At 39.6% G+C, this 20,143-nt stretch overlaps 1 pseudogene; it reads left to right on the forward strand.

Annotated features, from left to right (window-relative positions):
• Nucleotides 1-12,467: 12,467 nt before the first annotated feature.
• LOC137604505 (U5 spliceosomal RNA) lies at nt 12,468-12,574 on the forward strand (annotated as a pseudogene).
• Nucleotides 12,575-20,143: the final 7,569 nt, after the last annotated feature.

Consider the following 20,143-nt stretch of genomic DNA (forward strand, 5'->3'; position numbering starts at 1 on the left):
TGTCTGATTTAAACAATGAAAAATGTCATTCATAAAAACATTCAATAATCAACATGAATATGTGTACAATCCCTGTAAAATAGAGAACTTTTACTTCAGCCACACTGTGTGCTTCCATGTATTTCCCATAGTTGTAATAGGTTGAGCGAACTGTCATTTCACATTTTCACAAAGATGAAATAGGTCTAATATACTGCTGCCACACCTTGAGATGTCATCAGTCTTGGTTTGATCCCACTATAGGTCTGATGGAATGTGTATCATGTAAATGACAAATGTTTAAGGACATGCAAAGACGTCATTGAGGAAAAATGCATTTTTTCATCCCATCCATCCATGGATGGGAATTACCATCAAGCAGCGATGAAGGCTGCCAATAAACTGTCAGGCACACAATGACTAATGCACAAAATCCAAGGAGTAAGGCACGAATATATTGCTTGTAACTTTTTAAAAGCAGCATTACATTATGATTTATGATTCTAAATTTTAGATAGAAAGCATGCTCTAGATATTGCAGCTTGCAGCAATATATGGGGGAACCCACAAAAGTGAGTATCTGACTAATTTCTAAATGATACCAGTGTGCAGTAAAAGTTACACACCTGTGTAATCAGGTACAGAACATGAATAAGCCATTGGTATACTCTTCAAACTGTGCAGCATCTGATTCCCCGGCTCCGCCTCAACATCAAGAGCTACTTATTACTTCTAAGACAGAGGAATGCATCGTGTTTCTACTTGACTTAGAGTGAGTGGCATCTCCATCCACAATCAGCTTGAGACATCAGACTCCACGCTAAACCTCAACACAAACTGTATCACTGTTTGAAATGTCATAATGAACATAATGCACATTGTAATGAGAAAAGTCACCCCTCCACACTAAAACAATCATCAACACTCCAACCTCATCATCACCGTCATTACTATCAGTAAATCCCATAAAGGTCGTCTCAGAGCGCAAGGTTATATTTGAGGCTAACCACCCCTCTGCCATTACTCACAGTCTTCCGTCATATCCCCCACACTCACAACCTTTAAGAATGCTGGGGTTTTCTAAATAACTAAAATTAACTCAATGATCTACAATTAACGTAATTGATGCTTCACCAACACCCATTAAACACACATTAGACATCTCACGGTGGAGTTTAACCACACGAATTACAGGGCTGGGGGAAGGACCTCCATGGAAGAGTGCGGGGAACATGAAATGTTGTGACGATGGTCTGGTGAACAGGAGAGCTGTCAGAGCGGTGAAACAGCCACAGAAAGAATTAGAGAGCCATCTGGTCAACAGCTATGCACTGGTATTATCAGCTTTCCACGCTGTCTTTAACATGTTTCATCACTAATAACACCTTAAAAATGTCTCCTCCATGAACGGGTTGGACTGTAGGGCGTAGAACCAAAGAAGTGATGATTTGACAGTCGGGGAACCGTAGTCACCTGACTATCTGGCTCCGCAGGCAGTGGCTGAGACCATTTTGACAATAGCACTGATGACAACTGAGGCAGATTAGGCGAGTGGACCAGGAGCTGCAACAAACAGACAGAAAGGGGAGCTTTTCCTCTCAGTGTTAACAGAAGACTGGAAGGCTCTTTGTCTGAAAGAGAGGACACAGAGGAATATGGTTAACCCTTTCACACAGGTGAGTCGACCTGATGAGCTGGGCTGTGTTTCTACATTAAAGATGACCCGTAGTGACGCCAGCTGCTCCAGCTAACAGATATATCTGGCTGCTTTGACAGCTTACAGAAACTATGGAAACATTGTATTATGGACACAATTTTAGAGACACAGTTCCGGTACACACACGCACGCACGCACGCACGCACGCACGCACGCACGCACACACACACACACACACACACACACACACACACATACCATACACCCTTATTCTCCCTCAATCACACCCCTCATAAACTCAGTAAACATATGGGAGCTGTTAAAGTAACTTTAATGGCTATTTACTGTGTTTTAGACGCTTCTCATTAAACACTTTTTCCACTTAAGGAGAACTAATGTTTTGGAAAACTCTGTTAAATCAAATATGCATCATGCCAACAACACTTGGCACATGTGGTTCATTAATCATGAACTGTCCTCTAGACCAGGGAACTGCAAAGCCTTGAATTGACATGCATTCACAGTGATTGTGCAGAAATTTCTATAAACTTTATTTTCAAAACTCAAAACATACAATACCTGATTTTAGTCTCCACCAAGCAAGAAGAAACTCTGCACCTGAAAAAGACAGCACAGAGACAGAGAGAGAGAGAGAGAGAGAGAGAGAGAGAGAGAGAGAGAGAGAGAGAGAGAGAGAGAGAGAGAGAGACAGAGACAGAGAGAGAGAGAGAGAGAGAGAGAGAGAGAGAGACAGAGACAGAGAGAGAGAGAGAGAGAGAGAGAGACAGAGAGAGAGACAGAGACAGAGAGACAGAGAGAGAGAGAGAGAGAGAGAGAGAGAGAGAGACAGAGACAGAGAGAGAGAGAGAGAGAGAGAGAGAGAGAGAGAGACAGAGACAGAGAGAGAGAGAGAGAGAGAGAGAGAGAGAGAGAGACAGAGACAGAGAGAGAGAGAGAGAGAGAGAGAGACAGAGAGAGAGACAGAGACAGAGAGACAGAGAGAGAGAGAGAGAGAGAGAGAGAGAGAGACAGAGACAGAGAGAGAGAGAGAGAGAGAGAGAGAGAGAGAGAGGCCAAAGCCACAAGACATCCGCTTAAATTCACTATAAAGTTCCAGCTGTGCAGAACTTTCACATATAAATAATGATGAGACCTTAACAGTGAAACTCTTTATTTCCTTCACCTCTCCTTTCAAATTTTATAAAGAATACAGTACATTATTTATAAACTTAGCATCAGTTCTTTTTTGCCATCTGAGATTCACAGCAGAAGAGTGGATGCCTTGAGGGTGGAGTACATCAAACGAGAGACAAAACAGACTCAACCTCATCCTCCTCTCCTCCTGTGCCTCCCCCTTCGTGCTCAAACACTGAATGCCTCCTCACTGGAGTCCATCGCGGCCCTGGCTGCCAGCTGGAGTACCCCTGACCTTTCACCCCTGACCCCAAGCACCTCAGACCTCATCAGAGCCACCAACTCAATACGCTCAGTGGGAAGTACATCCTGTGAACTGCTGTGATGGCTGCAAAGGGGAGCGACTGGGCAGGTGTTAACAACTGGTACAGGTGTTAAAGATGTCCTTCACTGCTCACACTGTCCCCTTCCTTTGATATTCACAACAGTTTACACCCATAATGTCACAGAAATCCCCTCAATGCTTGTCACACCCTGAATCTGAGTCCATGTGCATTTGCATGTCATGCTCCCATTTGTCCTGATGCTCCTCGTATCCTGCTGTTCTTTGATGGAGAGCTGACTGCTACAAAGAAGATCCGGTTACAAGAGCGAAGCGCTTTCATCCTTATTAAAGAAACATGTGCGCGCTGACCAATTATGTCAGCAAATGAAACTGTTTTCCCGTATCTACTGCTTTTAGTTCATTTTTCAATATAAGTAAGCGCATTACACACATGTCATCAGTTAAGGACATTATCCTTTATGATCACAAACCAAAGGATCAGTCTTAGAGAATATTTAGATTGAAAAAAAATTCAAGGACTGTTTTTGTTGCTGCCGCTGCACAAAGCTGCCTGTCTCTCATCCATTTACCTCTCAGTTGTCAATCACATTCCAAAATCTCAACTCCATTGCTTCAGGCAGCCGCTCATCCATCGATTGTGTCTTTCTAGAAAGAGGTTGGCCAGCATCAATACAGAAGTTCTTCACCTTACTGGAGAGAGTAATGATGGGATGGTAATGATGGGGTTAGGGTTACATCACATGCAATTTCCTCCGGGATTAATAAAGTATCTATCTATCTATCTATCTATCTATCTATCTATCTATCTATCTATCTATCTATCTATCTATCTATCTATCTATCTATCTATCTATCTATCTATCTATCTATCTATCTATCTATCTATCTATCTATCTATCTATCTATCTATCTATCTATCTATCTATCTATCTATCTATCTATCTATCTATCTATCTATCTATGTTGCATCGCATATAATGATATATCATATATATATATATATATATATATATATATATATATATATATATATATATAATTATGATTTTAAAAAAGATTTTAAAATTATGATTTTAAAAAAGTTTGAAACGCAGACCTGATTATAGATTGGTCTTTATCTTGCTTGAGGATGAAAATGAGAAGTGAAGTGGAATTCTGTAGATATGTAGATGTTTTGCGATGTGATGTTCAGCATCCAGTCTGGCCACAGTTCAACATGATGAGAAGAAGTAGCCCCCCCAGTGGTTATTCTTTTTCTAACCACCATTCCTGCCAGCTAGCCACATCCAGGGGCAAAAAGGGCAACAAGGAAAAAAAATACTTTGGCTAGCTTTGGTTTGTACTGCATGAGACAAATCTTTGCATGTATGAACTAACGAGTAAAATTCCATCTCTCATTTGACATATAAATAAATGTTTGTCTGGTTTGCGTTTCCTGAAGATGGTTAACAGAATCAGTATGTTTTCTGGGAAGGCAGACAGGCCTATTGGTGATCTGCTGCACGTCACTATTTTGGAGTCAGACAGGACCTGTAATCTCATGTTGTTCGGGCTCTTATTATGCCCATCAACACTAGGAATTTCATTTTTTGAATTCACGATTAATACTATCTAAGTATTGAACAAGAACATGCTCAAAGGTTCTGGGCCAATGCTCCACCACATCTCAATGTGACCTGGAAATTAGTTCTGTAGTTTTTGGGAAATTGTTGAAAAATGCCTTATGTTGTAATGTTAAAATGAGTTAGAAAGAAAATCTCTTGGATTTGCCCCTTTAAGTACCCACATCACATGTACCCCATCCCTTCAGCGGTTTGGATAATCCTGCTAATGAGCAAAAAGCAACCAAGAAACAAACATGCAAAGCAGCAATTATGAGAATGTCCCTCTGGATGGAGGTAAGAGGGCATCTAGGTTAGGAAAATGTGTAATGCTGTCTGACTCTGTTACTGATAGGTAATAAAAAGATAATGTTAGGAACATTAAGGGTGAAATTGCTCCAATTTTAATTCAACAGCCTCCAAACATAATCCAGAAGAATCCTCAGTAGAACACATTCCTGGCCCCCAGAGTCCCTTCAATGAGATTAATCCCAATATAAATTCAAGTTGTTATCCTAAACTAACAAGTTTTGTGAAAATATGTCAAGCTGTTTATGAATGATTTGAGAAAATTCCAAAACAATACAATTTCTTATTGATAATGAAAGTTGAAATAATTCTTAGAAAATTTTACGGTTTCTCCTCGACTACATTTCCAACTATTCCACCCACTCCATCTGGAAGTTTTCATACAATCATGGAAAAACAATGCTAACATAAATCTAATAATAAATAATGCATGTAGTTTTACACTATTGACAAGGCTTTTCAACAGTAAGTTAACATATTTTGATATATTTTTTTGCTGCACTGACTAAGCTGCATCAAAAACTCCTGTTACTGTACATTCAGTTCATTGTTCAATAACTGCAGCTACCATAACAACCTCCATTCATTCCAGATTGCAGAGTTGCTCATTACATATCATTCAGTGCTGGGTAAAGTATCCAGCACAGTAAGAGGATGTAAGTCAGACCTTCAACCCACTAACAGGCTTTCATTTCTGGAAGATGACTATTCCTCAGAGATGTCTACCTCTGTACAGTTTGTAGCTGCCAAACAGCCATTGTGCTCCCTGATTTCATCTCCCAGAAGCCCAGCATTGTTCCCTTGCTGTGTCATGTGGAAAGTCTGGCTCCAACCTTTTCAAATCATAATTACATGCCTGCAGAACAGTTATCAGCAGAATAAAGGGAGACACAGCATGAAAGGGAAACGGGTCTCCATTATTGATATGCAATAGCTCTGTGTGTGTCTCTACCTGAAAACACTGAAAGTAAGCCTTTTGAATGTACTGTTTTATTGATGTTTTGTCAAACTAAACTAAAATAATAGTACTGTTCCTCAGTTTCTCCAGTTCTCAACATATAAATGAAGAATCGTTTTTATAAATGACTCCAGTCACAAAATGGTTACTGTTGCTCATAATGTGGATAGAACCAACTGTGAGAATTTAGAGATGAAATTTGTTGAATGGAGAATGCGGCAAATTCTGATCACTGCAGTTCATCATATTAATTAGGCGCTGCCAAAAAATTTTTGTTTTTTTCCTCTCTCTTTTTGAGCTGCATGAAAAGTCTTTTCTTCTACAATTGTGGGGTTTTCCAATGAAATTGTTGACTCGTTTGTGTTGACTTATTGCTCCAATGACACTTTGGATGTTTAGAAACCTTTCTTTTAATAATATCCTGTAATTTAATGTGAGAATAAAGCATGTACAATTTAAGAATCTACCATAAAATCCAGGCTATTTCTTCTGTTTGTTTTTAAGTTAAAGTTCACCCGAATACTTTTATTTGTTTAAAATATCAATGTGTCACCAAGTGGACAGTTTGAGATTTAACTTTCTTGGTCTCTTCAGTATTAAATATTAAAGACAGTATTAGAATACCACCTGAAAAATTAGATAAAGACTTCCTGTTAATACTGGCCAACAGACACACAACAAGAAGTTAATGTTGACAAAACGAACTACAGATTTTTGGTATAACAGGAACTTCTTGTAAATTGTGTGTGATAATACAGCTTTGGCACCTGGCATCTCACAATATTTTGATCTCAGCAGAAGTAACCTTTTATCACAGGCACTGTACTGAAGATATACTGCATATACAGTGCAGTATGTACTTCAAGAGCTGTTCAACAAAAATACTGAAATATATCAGGAGACTGAACTCAGAATCAAAATGTTCTTTGTGCATTAAAATAACACAATAATTATGCCCACTGTGTTCTCTCCAAACATGCCTACACAAGATAAATCTCATTAAAGGTTACTATTACATTATTGGTTTACATAGACCAATAAACTAAAAATAAATCCCTGAAGAAAGATGCTTGCCAGAGTATGATTCTACTAATGTCACTAAATCACTCCCAGCTGGCCTGACTGCAGGAAATGCTTCTTTCTTCACAAAACCTCAGAGCAAATAGTACATGAAGCATGGTGCATTCACAAGCATGTCTGTCCTTAAAGGTTGTGTTGAACTGTCTGCCCCAGATTTCATAGCACTTAATGTCCTCCAGGGCTGTGGTCACAGTCTGTCTAAGTCAGTCTTCTCAACCCCTGAAAGCCTCCATTCACCACGAAACATTTAAAAATGGTCAGCTAACTTCAGAAGAAAAGATTCGCGAAGGTGTGAGGAACACCAGCTCAGAGGGAACTGATTCCACAAACTATGGCAACAACAGCCATAAGGTCAGCTGCACAGTGACTAAAGATCTAATAGACATTTGAGCAGTCTTTGGTCTCATGCTTATGAAAGCAGTTTAGCAAAGAGGTAAACAGCTCGGGGCCAGCAATAACAGAGTGGAACTGATTAGAGGAGGGAAGAGGGAAGGAGGGAGCAAGGAAGAATAGAGAGGAAAAATGAGACAGGGACTGATAGCATCTTCTTACCCAACTTACAAATATAAGACGGATAAATCTCTGCAATATCTCAGACAGCCGTGTGTTTAAAGTCTAATGTGACATTAATAGTAACAAAAATATAAGGATAATCTTTCATTTTAGTTGAATGACTTTGATTCATCCAGTGGCTCATTGTGTCCTCAGGAGGACACAATCACCCCGTTGATTTAAATATAAAAATTCACACATAATTTATTGTCACATGAACAAAACATTTTAACGCCCATCTCATGTCATGTATTACAGAAAGGGTGAGATGTTTTCATAAAAACAACAAAGAAAAAAAATCACCTGGTGAGAAGCTGTATGACTTTCATAGAATTGTTGCTCCCTGTGTCTGTGTGGGTTCTCCGGCTTCCTCCCACCTCCAAAAACATGCAGCTTAGGTGAATTGGTCACACCAAAATTGCCCGTAGGTGTGAGTGTGAGCATGCATAGTTGTTTGTCTTTCATGGGCCCGACAATTAGTTGGAGTCTCATCTAGGGTGTACCCTTTCTCTGGCCTGTAGCCAGCTGAGATTGGCTCCAACAGACCCATGACTTGTAATGTGGATAAGCAGCTGTATGTAAGAAGATACAACAGCTAATTCTGCACTTCACATCTTCCAAAATGGTTATGTCGTCTCACAGGTGCTAACTGTCAGTTCAGGATTTGCCCAGAGCAAAAACAACATTAGAAACCAGTATTTCCACAAATACATCCTCCTTCTAGCAGAAACACAAACAGTGTTCTCTCGGACCCTCTCATTCACTCACAAATATCTAAAAGTTAGCTTCACAGCTACATGCATTAATAAATAGATTTACACCCTAAAAATATATTTAAAATTAAATAAATAATAGGAAATTTGAGCAGTCAAGAGCAATTATTTAAACGTAGATTAATTATGTCCAGAGATATGTCATACAGCCTATTCCATGAGGAAGGGAACAGTGCAGCCATGTTTGTAGTTCTGTTTCGTTTACTAGACACCATCTTGTGTACTATTAATTTGGAGTGAACTTTCTGCAAGATAATGCTTCAAATATTGTGGTGCAAACATGTTCATGTACTGTATAGGTCACCCTATGTTACTGCCTCTTCTGGTAGAAAGTATTCACTGTAGCCGTTTCCATACTTTTTGCCACCATCTCTCCTTCTGCGTTCCTCTCCTGGATACCAAACCTGCCCATCACCTCATCATCACCTCTTTTTCCCGCACCAACATGTCCACTGAAGTCTGTACCCATGACAACTCTCTCACTTCTAGGCATGCTCTGCATCACTTCATCAAAGTCCAAACAGAATTTCTCCTTCTCCTCCAGCTCACATCCTACCTGTGGAGCATACCCACGAACAACATTGAACATCACACCTTCTATTTCTAGCTTCAGACTCATCACTCTATCTGACACTCTTTTTACCTCCAGGACATTCCTAACAAACTCCTCCTTCAAGATAACTCCTACTCCATTTCTCTTCCCATCTACACCATAATAGAACAACTTGAACCCTGCTCCTAAACTTCTAGCCTTGCTACCTTTCCACCTGGTCTCCTGGACACACAGTATGTCTACCTTCCTCCTCTGCATCATGTCAACCAACTCTCTACCTTTTCCTGTCATAGTTCCAACATTCAGCGTCCCTACTCTCAGTCCTATACTCTTTGCGCTCCTCTTCTCTCTCTTCCTACGAACACACTTTCCTCCTCTCCTTCTTCAACCAACAGTAGTCCAATTTCCACCGGCACCCTGTAGGTGAACAGCACCGATGGCGGTCGTTGTTAACCCAGACCTCGACTGATCCAGTATGGAAGTCAGAGATTTGATTCGCCTGTTTGATTTGGCAAGTTTTACGTCGGATGCCCTTCCTGACACAACCCTCTACATTTATCCGGGCTTGGGACTGGCACAATAAGACACTGGCTTGTGCCCTCTTACAGCTACATTGTTTGCTTTACTGTTTATACATATAAATAATCATATTCATAAGTTCAAATGTTACATTTCAGTCCATATCTAACAGACTTTTACATATATTTAAAGTTCTGTTTGTCATTACAAAGTTATCTTCTACCAGCTTGGAAATATAAGATGTTCATCAAGTCCATCAAGAATAAAAGTGAATCAAAATTTGAAACCATATTTCAGTTTTTGTGACAGGATGTTAAAAAAAACGCTTTTTCCCAACAAAGAGAAAAGACAATTGTTTTCCTTTCTCTCAGCACTCCTCTCTATACTCTTATTTTTAATGCTCTCTGTCTCTCAACCCCTCCCTTACCCAATTCCAATTGACAGCTCTTCTTATGTCAGTGAAAGCTGTTGCTAATAAAAGTTAAACAGTAAACTAGGAGGTGAGAGCAAGCAAAGGGAGGTGCATGGGACAAATATTTTTTTCCCCAGAATTGGATGGGGTGATTGGAGCTGAATGTCACCATCGTCAGGTTGGGACATGGGGAAAAAAAAGTTTTTCATCAGACTTCAGAGGATGACAGAACATTCCCTCACTGCAGTGACAATCTTGAAAAAAAAAAAAAAACATGGCAAAGGCGGAAATAACCACGCCTTCAAAAATTCAACAGGGAAAACCATCCTCTCCTCTCTCATCACCTCAGCTTGACATGGCTTTAAGCAACACTAAAGCAGCAGCCCAATAGCTCATCTCCATCTTCTCTGTGTCCAGAGAAGGCAGCCATTGTGTACTCGTTCCTCTCTCTCGAAGTCAGTTTCCCATTGAGGCTCTGAAAGGCCTTTGAGGGGCCCTGTTTTGGCTGTGCAGCTCACCTGCAGAGGGGAGACTATGGGTCTATTCTCAGGCCCAGCAGCTGCCAGGGCAGAGAGACTGGCACCCAGTGGGAGAGAGAATAGCGACTGCAGAGCTTTTCAATATGAAGCCACTTAGTAACAGAAGGCATGTGCCAAGCCTGCAAAGCCAAAACGAAGAGTCATCCTTCGGGTTTCACTAAATATTAAAAGAGTATGACCCATCCCCTTTTCGCTGCTTTTCACCCAATCACTTGTGCTCTGTATTTCTCTGACTATTAGCAGTCTCCCATCCCTGTTTATGGAATAATAATCCGCAAGTAACAGGACATGGAGGATTGCTTTGGAAAAACAGACATCTAAAAGACTTCAGGTCAGGAGGATGGAGGCAAATATGTTGATATTTGTAAGCATGGGTCAAGATTCAAGATGAAGAATCCTGTCGCCAAATGAGCAAACAAACATTAAGTCAAAATGTTCCCTAATCCAGGCTGTAGACAAACCGCAAACTCTTTATCGTGCGACGATCGAGCTGTGATACCACTGTGAGGATCCCAGTGGCTGCAGGCCTGTGACGAACCACACAAAGCCTCTTTTCTGTCAGCAGGCTAGCTCCCACACTGCTGCTAATTTACGATGCCCTCACAGCAATTTCCACAGTCAGAGAAGTTCAATTGTGTTTTCCAGCTCATTAAGCATCAGCACAACAAAGCTTTCATCTTCTCCTTCATCCATTTCATCCCCCTCTTCTCTTCCTCCACACATCTTCCTCGCTTTTATTTGGCTGTCCAGCTCATTTCCAAGAGTCTAACTTACAAAGATAACCAAGTAAAGGTAAAATAGGCTTTAATAATTTCTGTGTGTGTGTTTTTAATGTTTGTGTGATATTGTTGCTTAAATCACTGCCTCAAGTCTGAAGGTTGTCGCCACGGCGTCTGGTGAAATTAATGGTTGTTTATTCAGGGGCCTCTGCCGCTGCCTTCCCATCTCTTTGAGCGCCTCGTGAGACGACGTGAAATCTATTGTAACTTCAGAAGAATCAACTCAACATATTTGTTCAGGTTGTCATTGTGTTCAGATCACAGGCAAGCGCTCACATTCTCATACAAGCACAGGTTAGACCCATAAATATATTTTAATTATGAAGTCATCCTTTTGAAGGAGAATCTGTGAACAGTTGAAGTACAGAATTTGTTAGAGGGAGATGTGTGACCAAAAAAATCCTGCAGACTGGAAAACCATAATGGCCTGAGTAAGAAGAGGCAAAGCACTATTCCCACCATCTAAAGCTAGCACAGAAATGCCCCAAAGCAAAGCATGTAACCCCAATTTGTTCCGGTTTCGCCTCCTCTCTGTGGTCAACATTTTCCAAGTCTTGAGGAGATGACGATGCTATAATTCACCAACGTCATCAACTTGCACAGAACATCTTTTTCAGTGTGAGTCACAAGCTGTGAGACTTGATGCCTCATAAACAAGGATGTACCACCTTATACTTGTTTTGATAAGGCCACACAAATCGCTCTTTCAGCGTGAAGCCCTCTGAGCTGTTGTGTCAATTACAAAGCCATCTTATTTTTAATATTTTATAAAATAATGTTTAGTTTAGGAAATGAATTAAACCAATGAATTACACCAAACAACATGTCTGCTTATGATTAAATCATTTATCGAACAAAAACACAAGGTTTTTATCTGATAACCATTGAATGGGCTGAGTGACATCTTAGAAAGCTGCTGAAAAAATACTTTACTCCAAATAATGTTTAAAAATCAATGTCGTTCAATTTGAATTCTTTACATGGTCCAAATATATGCAGAGTCAATGCAATGTATCAAGCAGGGGGGTAAAAATTGCCGGGGAACTAAAAAGAAAAACCCTGCATTCTTCCTGTTTTTGTTCAATTTGAAACATTTTCAACTTGGTCGGCTTTGACAAATTTTTGATTTCCACAAGAATTGTAGCAAACAGTGTTTACTTTAATTGTAATTGATGGTGGAAGGAACGTGCGGAATGAAATCAGCTTTAATATCTTTCTTCTTCTTTTCTTCTTCTTTTCTTATTAAAGTGGTTTTGCAAAAATCAAAAAAATCTTCTTCTCTTGTTTCACTTCAGATCGTATAAATCTTTTGCCTTTTACTAACGATTTCCATGGAGTGGAACAACAAGAGTTTTTACTCTTTTCTTCTTCTTCTGCTGAACATCCAGTCCACCAGGGTGGCTCAGAGGGTGCTACAACTGTGGAGGCAAAGACTCTCCGGGAAGGAGAGAAGCCTCCTCCTGGACTATAGTACAGGGACTGTACCGGACAGCAAAGATCCTTTCCCTGAGGTCCACATCAGTGCCCTGTTTAGAGAACTGGAGGGTCCTCTCCTCGGAGATGAACGACAGATCAGCCTGCACACGGCCAACAAAAAAATACTGTACAAACAATGTGTAAAAGTAATCAACAAGAAAAGCCTGTGTGACAGAGCACCCACTACCTGGGCCAACAGGATGACGGGAAATGGACCTGACCCACAGTGGAGACTTCTGTACAAACCTCCCCTCAAGAAAAAAACAGCCGACCTCCAGTGGAGGATTTTACATGGTGCCATCGGTTCCAATGCTTTTATCTCTGTTTTTAACACTGCGGTGTCCAGCCAGTGTCCCTTCTGTCCCCTTCGTGAGACAGTCTGTCATGCTTTTAGTGAGTGTGGGAGACTTGCAGTGCTCTTCACTCTTCTAACGAATGTTTTTAATTTGTTCAGTGAAAATTTTAGTACCAGGAAATTCATCTACGGTGCTGGGTACAATAAATCGAATCAAAGATAGATAGATACTTTATTAATCCCGGAGGAAATTGCATTAATCCCGGAGGAAATTGCATTGAAAGTGGCAGATTTTAGATTTTATCTCTCTGGAGAGGCAAAACTCGCAATTTACGTGACAAGGAAGAGGAGAATTGAAAACAATACTGTTCAAGAAGCAGCTACTGTTTTTTGCTGTAACATCAGATGCGCTTAAAACTAGAATTTGGTTTCTATAAATTGACAAAAGACCTGAATAACTTTAGGAACATCTGGTGTTACAAAAATGTCCTATGCACTTTATTTGATGACCACCTCACTTTTGCAAACTTCCTATTATAATGCACTAAGTTTTATATTGTATTTCCTTTTGTTTATTGGTGTTTAGTGTTTTTGAGTGTTTAGTATTTTTGAAGTTTCATCTAATGAAAAATTGTAAAATGTTCTAAATGTGATTGAAGTTTTTTTGCAAAAAATCTTATTCTTCTGAAGCACTTTAGCGCTTTCATCTAATGTAAAATTGTAAAATGTTTGAATGTGATTAAAGTGTTTTTATAAAAATTTTAAAAAAATCTTCTTCTTCTTTGTCATTGGAAGCCTGTTGAGGAGCTGGAAGAGCCAACTCACCCCACAGCAACTGACTTCGATAGATTTTTATTGTACAGGCCTTTTAAACCCGAATCATGCTGATCCTTTCATGCTGATCCTTTGTCTCTTTTCTTTAACGACTCTGTGTCAGACCCGATCAGCCTCAGTGACAGTGATAGGTAAAACATGTATAAATTGATTGTAAATATTTTAAATAATGATAAACTTAAGGATCGGGTTGACACACCATGGAGGTTTGACCTTACTCCGGCGGCGGATGTGAATCCTTCATGAGAGTCTTTCTACAAGCCGCCGTTAACAAAAAAGGTTGGGGATCTCCAATGGAAGATTTTATATGGCAATGTGGCCGTCAACAGTTTTATTTTGAGTTTGAATCCAAATATGTCGGAAAACGTTCCATTCTGTTCTCACAGAGAACAGTTTTTTACTGCTTCCTATACTATCGGAGACTTGACAATCTGTTCCTATTTTTAGAGAGAATTTTTCTCTCATTTGGTATTGTTTTCGACAAACAGGTATACATTATTGGATTGAAGCGCAGGAAGAATCACAAAAAGGATTGGCAGATTCTAAACTTTCTTCTGGGCCAAGCAAAGATGGCGATTTATCTGAGCAGGAGAAAAAAGGTTGAAGATTCGTCTGACTGCAGTGCAGACGCTATTTTAAGAAGAATGTGTCAAACAAGAATCAGAATCAATTTTAACTATTTCAGAGCTATGAATGAATGACACTCTTACAAACCTATGGTGTGTCAAAGGTATCTTATGTTCCCTGTTGAGTGGTTGGTGGCGTATATATATATATATATATATATATATATATATATATATATATATGTGTGTGTGTGTGTGTGTGTGTGTGTGTGTGTGTGTGTGTGTGTGTGTGTGTATATATATGTATATATATATATGTGTGTATATATATATATATATATATATATATATATATATATATATATATATATATATATATATACACAGTATGTAATATGCATGTATATTTTGCTTATATTCCTACATTCCATATAATTTGTTTTTGAAATGTGAATTCCTTTTTGCGTGAAGCTCTTTTGGATTTTGTGTCGAAGTGACTATCATGTATTTAGACTTTTAAGAATAAACGTGATTTCAAAAATTAAATATTCTTCTGTTTCTTCTTCTTCTTCAGTCTGTTGCTATTCTTTCTACAATTAAGGGATGATTGTTGTATTGTTTGTGCGAGTGACAAGCCCATAGTCATCTTTGTTCGACTAATGTTTCACGCGACACATCTTTATATGTTTTGTTCAATAAGTCTGGTGCTAAATTCAGCTTAGCTAAGTAACAAGACAGGACTTTGGTCCTGAGAGTTGTACCGGAATGTGACTCAGGTGTCTCTTTCTTCCATTAGCCCTGTGAGGTTCCCCGCTCCCGCGCCATCATCACTCTTACACTAACAACGCTTATATCTGCTATCATGGCTGGACAACGAAGAGCCTATGATGATTTTAAATCCCTAACGTCTATAATGGTTCATTCTCCAAGTCATCATCATTATCATCTCTGAGTGCAGGCTACCCCATGCTGTCAGCACCTTCACCAAGCTCACCCTAACCCCTGGCTTGCTCCATGTCCAAAGGGGGTGTCCGGTTCCCTTTGTCACCCTCTGGTCCTCCCAGGTCATGACAATACAGCAGAAATATCTCTGTGTTCACCTGTTACCACTTGGTACCACAGGAAAGACTTGCTGCCGAGTACCCATCAGCCAACCATCAGACGCCATGTGGGACGCGCCTTCCTGTCACCGATTCCAACATCTTACATACAAAACACAGAAGAAGAATAACCCGCTTGCTGCTCACCTGTCAACACTTTCTCCCGGCAGCTGACTGACGCTAACAAACAGAGAATGAATGAAAAGCACTTAACCAATCAGCAAGCCATCAAGTAATTACAAAGGTTTTAGGATCATCTGTCACAAGAGTTCACAGTATGTTCTTCTCAAGAAGGAAATTACTGAGATCACCACCCTGACAATGTATGATTTACACAGAGGAGACGGGCTTATATTCTGGTTTTGTTGCATGCACCACAAGATAAGGTTCCAGAGCACAACAAAAAGCCAAAATATTCTGACAAGCAGATGAGTCAGGATGTTCAAAACAAAGGATTTGCAGGGTTGTTGTCGCCCCATCTCCACACATTTTCCCACAACAGGATGTAAACAGCCAGGCTGTCAATTAGTGACTTATTACATCCAATAAAATGTTGATTTATCATCCTCAAGGCTTATTTTGCTGCATAGAAACAGAACCCCACTGGTTCTCTGATTGGCTGTAATGACTAAAGGAAAGTGTATGTCAAAAGTAGCCTCAGAAATGTTCAGGAGAAATTGAAATAGTTTGAATTCCAGATGTAACCATATGAGGGCATATGAGCAACATTAAACAGCTTTAAATGATCTTTGCTCACAGGCATTCTTACTCTTCTAGAGTCTAGACTACGTGTGAAAAGGGAAGAACAGTCCCTGTAAAGAACAAATGCTTGGACACTTACTAACTTGGATTTGACACTGTTTTGATTCCTTACCTTTAGTGACTTTTAGTCATTCTCAGTAAGTAAAGCCTTTTGTCTTTCACTTTGTGACAGCTTTATAAATGTTCTCCCATGATATCTGAGACTGAGAAGAAGACAAAATGAAGCACATCATACAGTTAGCAGATCATATCTGACATGTTCACTGGTTACAGTTTAGAACTAATTATAAATGGGTGCATAGAATGTAGCTACTCATATCACAATGTGCAATGGGTGGGGAAGATGAAACGGCCAATGAAAGCGTACATGTTGTTGCAATTCCCTTGGAGCTCAGATCAGACAAGGAAAAATATCAGTGGGAAGACCTCAGGGCCTCCACATCCTCTCTGGCATGACTGGCATGACAGGGCCTGAGGGGAACCAACGAGCCTGTTTTTATTAATGTGGCACTCACATCAAACATCCCAATTTACAGTGTAAATACATTGAGCACCATGCCTTGTGTAAGCAATGGTTGGTGGTTATTAAGTTGGTCCTACAAAATAGTCACTGATCCCAGTTTATCTCATGGAGACTGTTATGGTAGGATTAGTGTTAGCTTTGCTCACATCAAGTTGTGTTTCCTTCATTCTGCCAAGTGACACAGTCACAGCGATGTCAGGAAATGAGCTCGCTTCAGATAAACACAAAAATGATGTTCCTCAATGATGGTGGGCAATATAAAGTTCTGAGGTTGTAGATTCACACCACATGACCTGACGTCAGACTGCAATCCCATGTGTACAGGTGTTTTACACACAGTATAAAATCAAGATAGGACTGATCTTTAATTTGTCATATCTTGTTAGGATCTCCACTCGTTGGAACAACTCAGCCTCTTCTTTTCCTTTCGGCTTTTCCCTTCAGGGGTCGCCACAGAGAATCAATTGCCTCCATCTAGCCCTGTCCTTTGCATCCTCTTCTCTCACACCAACTAGTTTCATGTCCTCCCTCATTAAATTCATAAACCTCCTCTTGATTAAACCTTGATTCACCTGTTTGATTTGGCAAAAGTTTTACGCCGGATGTCCTTCCTGACGCAACCCTCTGTATTTATCCAGGCTTGGGACCGGCACAATAAGACACTGGCTTGTGTCCTCTTGTGGCTACATTGTTGGAACAACTCAGCCTAACGTTAATTAAATCCATTAAAAATACTGTGGGGCTATTTTTAAAGTAAAGTTATCTCAGCCTGTTTATATTCACAGACGCTGTCTTCACCATTTTTAAATTTTGAAGTTTTAACTTGTTTTACTTTTTTCACTCCCTTTTTTCAATACTGTATATTCACACTGTGTTTGAATAATTTTATTTTTTCTCATCGTGCATAGTAACTAACAGTGTTTTGAAATGTGATACATAATTAATGTTCTTAATTAAAATGGTGAAGTCTAGGTCTGAACGTTTAAGTGGTACTTGTAACTGAATTATTTACAACTGAAACACAAGTTGTAACTGGACACTGTGGTCATTTCAATTTGGATGTGAGCTGTTTGTTTCGAGATGTGAGGCAAATTCTGGACATGAACTATTGGTCATGTCTCTGTGTAAAATGTAGTAAAATCCTAAACACAACAGACACATGTGGCAATCAACACCTCATCCAGTCCACAAAGATGTAGAGAGTTCATAAGGATGGAATTCTCTGAAAATGGCAGCATGGAAAGGAAAGTTTGTGATCTAACATCTACTGACATTTTGACATACCAATGCTGGCAGCTACATTCAGACACAGGATAATGTTCTGTTATGCTTCACCGGGCAGGCCTCCCATCCCTTTTAAAGACGATACACTTTCACCGCAAAGTTCCCCGCTGTGTGTTTCATAAATGTTTATCCCACATGACTCCAGCCCCCTCCCCAAACTTTCCTGAGGATCGCTGTAAGCCCTGCCAACTCTCATGAAAGAAACCGATTTGAAAAATTAAATGTATAAAGCCTGCTTCGACATGTTTGCTTCAAAAGCAGAACTCTTCTGGAAACCGCAATTAACTCCCTAAACAATTCCTCACTTTGGTAAGCCAGCAGGGTTCAGACAGGTGTGTGTAAATGTGTGTGTGTATGCGTGTGACAGCAGTTGGCTGGTTGATGACGGTTCCAGCTTCTCAAAATGTGAGGGTAACTAAAATAAAGTAAAGGTAAGAATATTTTCACAGAACCTGGTGAGTTTCCCACAGACCTTTCCTGTAGTGCAAAAAGCAGATTGATGTTTAAGTTCTAAGCATAATTTTTTACCTACTATTGAACTACTGGATGCTTAACTATTCCTCAGTTAGCTGGCATAGGTGTGTGTCAGAGCCATCATTGGTAAAACCTTTGCTGTCGTGGGTGGTTTTCATGTTGACTGATGATCTGCACATCTATCATTCTTGTCTTTATGGTGGATTTCATTATAACAATGAAGCAAAACTAAGTACAGTATACATGCTTTTTTTTTACTTAAATAGAAAAGGTGCTTTCAGGAATGGAAAGATCCAAAAAAAAAGAACATTCGATTAAGGTCGTGTGGGTTACTTGTTGGCAGTTGTATATCAACACTCTGACTTCAACAAATAAAAACAGTCATTTCTCAGGTTTTCACAAGTTATTCGAATATATTTAAAAAATATGAAAATAGAATCACATACAGTATTTTGTTATGCAAAAACTACAATGAGGGCACTGCCTTATAGATGGATTTTATTTCTCCAAACCAAAATACTCATTGCTGGCTTTCCTGTATCTTCGTGCAACTCGGGGAGAACCAGGAAACATCATTTACTCATTCTTCATAAAACAAATGGAAGAGATTCAAATATTACAGACAAGCGTTCATCCATTTTCAAACATTGGGAGGGTGAGAGTAAGTGGAATGCAATGTTGTTGGGCACTAAATTACAGTCAATGAAAGCTTGTATGGTTACCCAGCGATCAATCACTGTCACACAGAGCGGGAGGGTGGGGGGGAGCAGACAGGCGCCAGGCGCAGCAGGATCAAAGGAGAAATGTACCTCAGGCAGAGAAACAGTTAACTCCATTTAACCAATTGTCCTACAGATGTAATGCCAGTGTGCTGCTGCAAGCTCAACAAATGTTCTCCTCAGAGAGAGTCTCACGTATTGAGTTTCAGTGAAAATGATTTGATGAGATTTGAAGAGCTGCAAAACAAGAATTTGGATGGGCCTTTTCAACAGGCATCATCAACAGCTTGTGTGGTTTTACTGTCTCTGAAAGCCATTGCAGACAATGAATACAATGGGTTGAAATATGGGCAATACGCAGCCATAGATAATTTAATTAGACCACAAGACAGAAATTTATAGTGGTCATAACTCTTTATAGAGTATAAGAAGTAGTGTAAATTACAACCTAGATTGCCTAGCTACTTAAATGAAACACAGAAACAAGTGTCAACATATAGTCACAAGACTTTAGATGAAACCTCGGTGAACCTCTATGATAGTTTCGGAAGGATTACCAAAAATATTATGCATGTAAATCTTATTTACCTCAAAGTTGAACTTCAGTTTTTTCGATAATGGCAGGACACATTTTTTGTGTCATTTGGGGACAATAGAACAAAAATTGACATATTACCAAGTCAATGTGGTAAACATGTCAACAAACAACTGCTAACTTCAGAAAACCCAACACACTGATGTACATAATTATGGCCACATGACTAATGTAGCTACATTCAACCTCCTTGAAACTTTTTTTGTTGTTTTTCTTGGTTATCTTCGCCCATTCTTGATCAAAATATCTGCATTTTTAGCTGCTAAATGCTATATAGTAGGTGCTAACTTTTAGACAAACAGGGATGAGGAAACAGCAGACTGA

Source organism: Antennarius striatus, chromosome 11 (assembly GCF_040054535.1).
Source record: "Antennarius striatus isolate MH-2024 chromosome 11, ASM4005453v1, whole genome shotgun sequence".
Taxonomy (NCBI): domain Eukaryota; kingdom Metazoa; phylum Chordata; class Actinopteri; order Lophiiformes; family Antennariidae; genus Antennarius; species Antennarius striatus.